The sequence below is a fragment of the Rhopalosiphum padi genome, chromosome 4, assembly GCF_020882245.1.
Source record: "Rhopalosiphum padi isolate XX-2018 chromosome 4, ASM2088224v1, whole genome shotgun sequence".
Taxonomy (NCBI): domain Eukaryota; kingdom Metazoa; phylum Arthropoda; class Insecta; order Hemiptera; family Aphididae; genus Rhopalosiphum; species Rhopalosiphum padi.
In genome coordinates, this window is record NC_083600.1 from 47,230,750 (window position 1) to 47,239,155 (window position 8,406).

The 8,406-nt window shown below is 34.9% G+C and overlaps 1 pseudogene; it reads right to left on the reverse strand.

The window, feature by feature from the left end:
• Positions 1 to 4,262: 4,262 nt before the first annotated feature.
• LOC132929896 (uncharacterized) lies at positions 4,263 to 7,588 on the reverse strand (annotated as a pseudogene).
• Positions 7,589 to 8,406: the final 818 nt, after the last annotated feature.

Below are 8,406 nucleotides of genomic sequence, written 5' to 3' on the forward strand. Positions count from 1 at the left end.
GAATGTTTTTCGCGCGACGGCTAAACATTTTTAGTCAATTTCATCAAGTTTTTTTCACCCACATTTTTCTTTACAACATTTTTAGTGGCTTTAAGTGCTGCTTTAAAACCACAGCCGCCACCTACTTTACGTTTTGCTTTCATGGCAGTAGTCACACCACAAGCCACAGCTTTTTCTTTTAAACTTGAATCTTTTGACTTGAACCTATCCCAGGCTCGCTGTTCTAATATATAATCGGCTTTGTTACGATCTGCGATAGAGTTACTACATTCGTATGCAATGTCGTGGTCTCTACATGCAGAGTCTAAAAGGTTAATTCCTTTTTCTCCGTGAGCTAATCGTTTTTTCAAATTTGTGCCAGGACCACAATATTGATAACCTGCAAAGAAATATTATTATTTTATATTATGATAATATCGGATTTATTATTCTAGACTTACCAGGCACGTGAAGCTCGATTGGTAATTTGTTTATAAGCGTGTTGATAAGTCCACCGCCCTTATTCTTGTTGCTTCCTCGAGCGAGTGATATTGTATACTGATAACTTTATCATTGTAGTCAAGATATTTCTATAAAAATGAAATTCATCAAACAAGATATAAAACTAACAGTATAAAACGTGGACCCACCTACATCATCGTTTATGAAACAAAGACATGGTTCACTTTTACCTAATACGATACGAGCGCTTATTGTGGGTCCTTCCGGCTGTGGGAAAACTAATTTAATATTGACCTTATTAACCAATATAAACGGAATACGATTCCATAACGTATACATATATTCAAAAACATTGGATCAACCCAAATATAAAATGCTTAGTGAAATATTGTCGGGCACTGATGTTTGATTATTTACATTCTATGAAAATGAGCAAGTTATTGAACCTGAGAAAGCTTTACCAAACTCTGTATTTATTTTCGACGATATTATTACTGAAAACCAAAAGATTGCAAGAACTTACTTCTCCAGAGGTCGTCATAATTTAGTTGATGTATTCTATCTGGCTCAGAGTTATTCAAAAGTCCCAAAACAACTTTTGCGTGATAACGCTAATTTTATTGTATTATTCAAACAAGATGAGACTAATTTAAAACATGTATACAATAAACATTGCTCTGGTGATATGTCATACTCAGAGTTTAAAGACTTTTGCACTTCATGTTGGCGTCTGGGGAGATTTGAGTTTATCGTGATAAACAAAGACTGTGAACGTGACAACGGTCGATATCGTCATGGATTTGACACATTTGTCGTTATATAAAGTGTTGTCATTGTGGAAATGATTCATTCACAGTCATGGCTGCTAGCGGTGAAGTACTCGGAGAACTGATTAAAGCCAAAGAAAATATCAAACGCAAGTATATCTCATTAAAAAGCGGAAAAGCAGATATTCATTCACTAGTATCAGGGACGTTAAGTCCGATTATCGAACCATTGAAACAAAATATTAATAAAACAACATTTCAAACTCTACCCACACAGCAAGACATTGATATTCAAGATTCTCAATATTTTAACGACACAGGCGATTTGATAGCTTTTGAAATAAGCGACTGGTATAAATCTTACGATATAGACAAAACGTATGGACCTAAAGTACAAAAAAATGGAAAAGTAGTTTTAGGTAAAAAAGAAATTAAACTCATCGACAATTCGCTGACTATTGATGATGTATCGTACACACTAACACAAGGACTTGGTAATTTAATATTTTCAAAATATCCAAAATTATACACCAAAAAATGATTTAAAAGCATACAAGTCTATATTAACTCAAACATCGGCGCATCTAAAAGCAGACGGGAGAAAAATTAAACAAGGTGGAAACAAATATCATGATATAATCCAAAATTTGTTTCAATCGGGAAGAGGCTTATCTATGAAGCTACAAAAACATAATTTAGTATACTGGAACGACCCTAACGAGCTAGTCGAAAGATTACAGTTACTATTGGCGTCAAAGGCAGCTGGTAATACAGGTGTTTCAAATGAAATACTCTCGATTTTCGAAGAATTGCACGAAGCAGGGTTAATAAAACGTATTCCAAATGTCTAAACGCGAAATCGCAGTCAAATTACACAAACCGACAAGAAAAAATTATACACGGCGTAGAGCTAATGTTTATGGCAAAAACGATCTATGGCAGGCAGATTTAGTCGAAATGATACCGTATTCGAAAAAAAATAAGGGCTATAAATATATTCTATGCGTGATAGACTGTTTTACAAAGTTTGCCTGGGCAATAGCATTCAAATCTAAAACTGGTAAAGAAGTTTCCAAAGCAATGTCTACTATACTGCTTAAACGCACACCAAAACTATTACAGCTTGATAATGGTAAAGAATTTTACAATTCTACATTTGATGCGTTTATGGTGAAGCACAACATACATAAATATTCGACTTATAGTACTATGAAAGCATGTATTGTTGAACGTTTCAACCGCACATTGAAAGAAAAAATGTTTAGAGAGTTTACGGCACGAGGTTCACATGAATGGATTTCTATTTTACCTTCATTGATTTTCGAATATAATAATTCAAAACATAGGACAATAGGAATGACACCAGTACAAGCTGATGATAATCCTACATTAGTGGAAATAATGCAACGTAAAATAATTAAACGAAAAAATAAATTTAACATAGGCGATAATGTCCGTATAAGCACATATAAAGATGTGTTTACAAAAGGTTATTTGCCGAGCTGGTCTACAGAAATATTCAAAATTGTTAAAATTAACGAAACGTTACCTACTACTTATCAGCTACAAGATTATAGTGGAAAACCGATTGCTGGTTGCTTTTATTCAGAAGAAATATTGAAAACAAACTATCCAAATGACTTTTTAGTTGAAAAAATTATACGTAAGAAGGGGGATCAAATTTTTTTCAAATGGCTCGGGTTCGATAATACACACAATAGCTGGATAAATACAAGTGACATTAGTAAATAGTGTCAGTCGAGCTACAGACATAAACGTGTTTGGTAGTTCTCAGTCTGATGAAACAAATACAATTATTTCAAATCTCGAACAGTCGATCAAATCGTTTTTGTCTAAATTAGATAAAATCGAGTATTTACTCGAAGAAAATCATAAATCCGTGCAAATTCAAGAAGAACAAACGGAAACAATACAATTAACGTGTGTACAGATAGCTGAGCATATGTCAAGAGGTGAAGTATCATTACAATCAATCAAAGAAAGTACAGAAGCGTTGAAAATCATAATACCTGCTATACTCAGTCGTGTTAATACTATTGAAACGTATTATAAAGATAAGCCATAATGTCTTCGGCCATCTTGGACATGCAATGCGTTCTTAGCGTAAACAATAAATATATGATTAAAGAAATGTCTAGACATAGAAACTTGGGCGACTCAACATTGGATTTTTAAACATTCAAAATCCACGGAGGACAACAAAAGTCGTAAAACTAACAAGTGGCTGGAACGTTATTATCATAAACTAGCTAGTAGCTATAGAATACGGTGATATCGAGTATGAAGAACTAAGTAGAATATTAAACTCATTAAAGTTTGGTTGCATTTACGTCAATGGCGAACAGAAAAAACAAGTTCTTATGGAATATATACCACGCGTTGCACTCATCAACATCGAAGACTTGGGCTGTCCTCGTTTGGATCAAATATGTGATGATGAAACTCTACCTTGTTGTATTTTCCATATGGAATTTAATCCTAAACAATGTACATTTTATAAAATATTTACACTAAGAAAGTGGTTTGTAAATAATTCTTAAATATATAACAATAAACATAATTATATTTTAACATTGTTTTTTTTTATTTTTATGGCAACATATATGTGATAACGTTTATCATAAAATATATATATATATATATATATATATATATATATAAGGTTATAGATTACATTTACAAAATATATATAACAATATATACACGATATTTACAAATTAGAAATATATATAGTTTTAATTAATTAGTCATGTCTTCCCGTAGAAGTAATCTCATTAAATCTTTCTCAAAGTCATCCCATTCACGACCATCAGCATCTATCTCATGATCTGGCCAATCAACAATGTGCTCGTTATCATCCCTATAAAATTATAAATATAAGTAAAATAATTTGAAAAATATTTTTTTTTTTCACAATCTATACAACATAGCACAATATGTATATATGATATTATAATAGTAACATGAATATCATGAATTAAGAAATCACCCATTGGTGACACTGATTTGAAAAATATAAAATAATTTAAAAACTTACTCTAAACTATAATGACTGTGAGCCAGTGTATGTATTTTATCGTCTAGCACCACTCTTTTGTCATCGTAGTTGTTGTATACCAATTTATTTGTTCGTATATTCATCAACTGGTGTTTGAATGATCTAATCGAAACATTATCTCGGTACGCCTCCACTCCAGCTTGGTCAAACAAACACCTCCTATGGTCCTCCAACCTCATGTGGTTTTTAACCACATGCTGCCTTACCCCCTTGGCCTTGATCTTTTCACCGCCAACTTTGAACTTATCGTCTTTATCTCTCACCGCATCATCTTCTCCTGTTATATGCGTATGATTTTGCACGTAGTTCACAAAAATCCGTCATCGTATGTCCTTTTAATTCATTCGAGAAAAACCCAGGCACCTTCTTCCTAGCTGTAGTGTAGCACGGATGGATAGGAGGTAAGTCCGCCGTGTGTAATCTATCCATCAAGTTGGGATTCTCAATCAAGTCTTTGTAAAAATCATTAGTTTTAATAAGGTATACTAATGAATCTGAAATAATAATAATAATAAATAAATTATGTTTATACTTAAAATTAGTTTTAATATATTTATCAGTATCAGTATACATAAGTTTGATATTATCACCATAGTGCTTCTGCATTACATTATAGTGATAATCGTACATAATCATTTTCGATATATCCAATACTGCAAATCCTATACAAAATATGTTAATAAATGTAAAATAGAAAATTAAAAGTAGATTTACCGATATATATAGGTTTATCAAATTTGATTATTTTGTTTTCCAGTGCCACCGCGTTCAGGTTTTCGCTATAGTTGGTAGCATGTTTAAATTTAGTCTTATTAATAAGTTTTTGTAATCGTCTCTCACACGACACCAACTCCATCTTCATTTCCTTCCTTTTCGATTGCATAGTCTTCCCTGAAAAAAAAAACTGTTGGTAAAATAGTTAAATTAGATTAAATAAAGTAACATACCAAATACAGCGTTGTTCATTAATTTGAAAAAGTCTTTCTCAAAGTCATTTTTCGCCTTCTGCCTCATTTCAGTGTTGAGGTTAATATAATCTGCCAACCATGCAGACTGGCTAAACTCTAAAACTCTATGTACCTATAAATTAAGAAATAATGTTACAACCAATTTAATTTAAATCTTGTAAAATAAAAATAATTACTTTTTTGACTATCAACCCATTTTCAATTGCCTGCTGCAGGTTCCGGTAATGTATAACATAATTTTTCTTCTGCTGAAACGTTGCCATCAATTTTTTCACCTTTGAGCCTGGCGGTATACCGTTTTGTGGCAGGAAAGGCAGGTCATTATGCTTATCATGTAAATTTTGTGGCTATGAAACATCAACTTCGTATACTCGCCCTTTGTCTGACGTTGGTGACATCTCTCTCAGTCCGTTCAAGTTGGATTCAACCCAATTAAAGTCACCGTAAGGCATATACTGACTCATCGCCCAGCCATAGAGATTATTACCTGTAAAGTTTAAGTTTGAAAAATGAATAAATAAATAAAAAAATAAATAAATAAATATATTTGCAGTCCTGGTATATCAACCATGATTTCTCCTTAGTTTCATCATAGTCTGGGGTCTTTATATTATTCGCTTTGGCATGTCTCATGCTTGCCTGCACTAATCCACCACGAATACCTATGAAAAATATACAAGATTATTATACACGCATTTTTTAAAAATTATATTGATATACTAACCATTCTCATACATTAATAACATATCGTAATCACTCAACAGCTCCAACTTTTTCCCGGTAAACTTCAACATCGCGTCAAAACTCAATCTTGGTGCAGTAAAATAATACGCCGCGTCCAAGTTGTATGTCTTTATGCACACATCACGAAAATTTTCAAAGACGTCCGCCAGCAGCCACACGTTGATTTTCAAGTACAGATCACTGTACTCACCCAGCGTCCTGCAGCCGAAGTGCTCCCAGACCTCCTTTGCGTGCGTGTATTTATCCTCCTTTATCCCCGACTCGTTTAACGTGCTATAAAAACTCCTCTTGCTCGGTAAACTCGTCTCGTCCAACCTGCTCCAACTATCCGTGTACTCGTACGGGTACACCCCCTGGAGTTACGAGTGGCATATCATCTGTGGTATGTATGACGACCAGCCCATCGGAGTGTATTTGTACACGGCCAACAGTAGCCCATCTATAGACTCCAGGGTAAACCCGCTTCCTCTGCTAGTATAAGCTTCTTCCTCGGCCAATAACTTTATATAAGCCCTTTCAATAATCTCAGTAATATTACTTCCCGAAAAAACTTCGACTGCTGATGTTTTAAACGCTCTATTTTCAGACGAATTAGGTACGTTTGGTCGGTTATACGTAGCCTCCAGCTTCAAGCTAAATTTTATTGGGTGTCTCAGAACATGATTTTTCAGCATGTCTGACAGAGCCGGTGCAAGAGGACGTAGAAAGTCGGTGTAATTTTTAACATTATTCAAATTTTTTGCGAAATACCAGATGATTTTTCGACCCGCTGACGATGAAATTTCAACTAACCCGGGGGACTTCACCATATCCATGCGCACTTTTTTCGCCTTAGCAGCCGTCGTGGTGTTAGCGGTGGAAACTCGTTTGCCGTTTACGCCCATAGTTGTATAAGAGTCTTAAAAATAAAATTAAAAAAAAACCCTATTAAATCTAAAGAAAAACTAATTTTCCTATAATAGTATAACAATTTTATGTATCGTTTAAAATGTAATCTACCAATCGGTGCAACCCACCAGCATATAAATAAAGTAATTTATACGAATCTTTGAAAATTATATCCCATCTATAATATTAAAAATAAAACTAACCTGTATTATCGTCTTGAACTTTTTCAAATTCGTCCATAGCTGCCATGCAAATCTCGTCCTCGGATAGCATGTTCGAGCCACCAGCCGGGATATCGGGGACGAAAATTTGTGGGGCAATCTGTATGTCTCCCTGTGGAGCAACGCGAGGCACGAACTGTATGACACTCTCTCGAATGGGTTGAGCAACAATCGGTGCACGCTGACGAGGAACCGGAACAATGCATTGGAAAAAATATTAGATATAAATTAATAATAAAAATAAATAAGAATACATACCATGCATGTTTTTCATACGTCTATTCAGATGAGATTTGTAGCTGAAGATCAACGTACAAACAGTACACGGAAAACGAACACCGTCATGATATTTTTGGTGAGCAGTCAAATTGTCTATACGCGTAAACGCGGATGAACACTTACCGCATTTAAACATTTTTAAATTATATAAAGTAAAATAAAATGTGAAATAAAAATTTATAAAGACGGAGCGAGCGTGTACAACAGTTTAAGGCAGCAGAAGGACTAAACGGCTACCGAGTCCTCAAGTCAGGAGTCTCTCTATAATAGGTGGGGATATTTTCAATATTAATGGATTTTGCTGGAATGTGATTAATTTGTTTGATAAATCAGCCTAAGAGTCGGCGACATCCTAGCGATGCATCTTTTTGTCAATCCGACGCCAAACGTCGGGTGCGGCGACGGTAGTTTTTGCAAGGTATTGTGTGAATATCGATATTTCATTGAATACGAATAATATATTGATATGTATAGCAGCTATTAAGGGTCGGCGACAACCTGGCGACCGGTCGGGCACAATAAGCAGTTCGTATCAAGGTTTAAATGTACATTTTTATATATTATTTCTCCAAGTATATAAGAGGGAACTATGCGTTGTGAGAATATTCATATGATTATGTATATTATTTAACGTGTATTTAAATATAACAGTATTGACTATATTGTCCAATGCGTTAGAGTCGAGGAGGTACAATGATACGTTCATACACTCCCGGTTCGGTTCTAACGCAGAATATTATATTTTTTAAATATAATATGATAACTGATAACATATGATAACAAATGATAACTGATAAAAATAATGTGTGATAAGGAGGGTGACTTATGTCGCGCACGTACGCGATCGGGCGGCGGTGACTAGGTGCGGAGGCGGTGGCGGGGATGTGGTGATGTGGAGGCGGCGGCGGGTCAGGGTGATGGTCAGGGTCAGGGTGACGTCACGTACGTAGTGGTTCGGGCGGCGGAGGCGGGGTTGTGACGTACGTGATGGTCAGGGTCAGGGTCAGGTGTCTGAATCC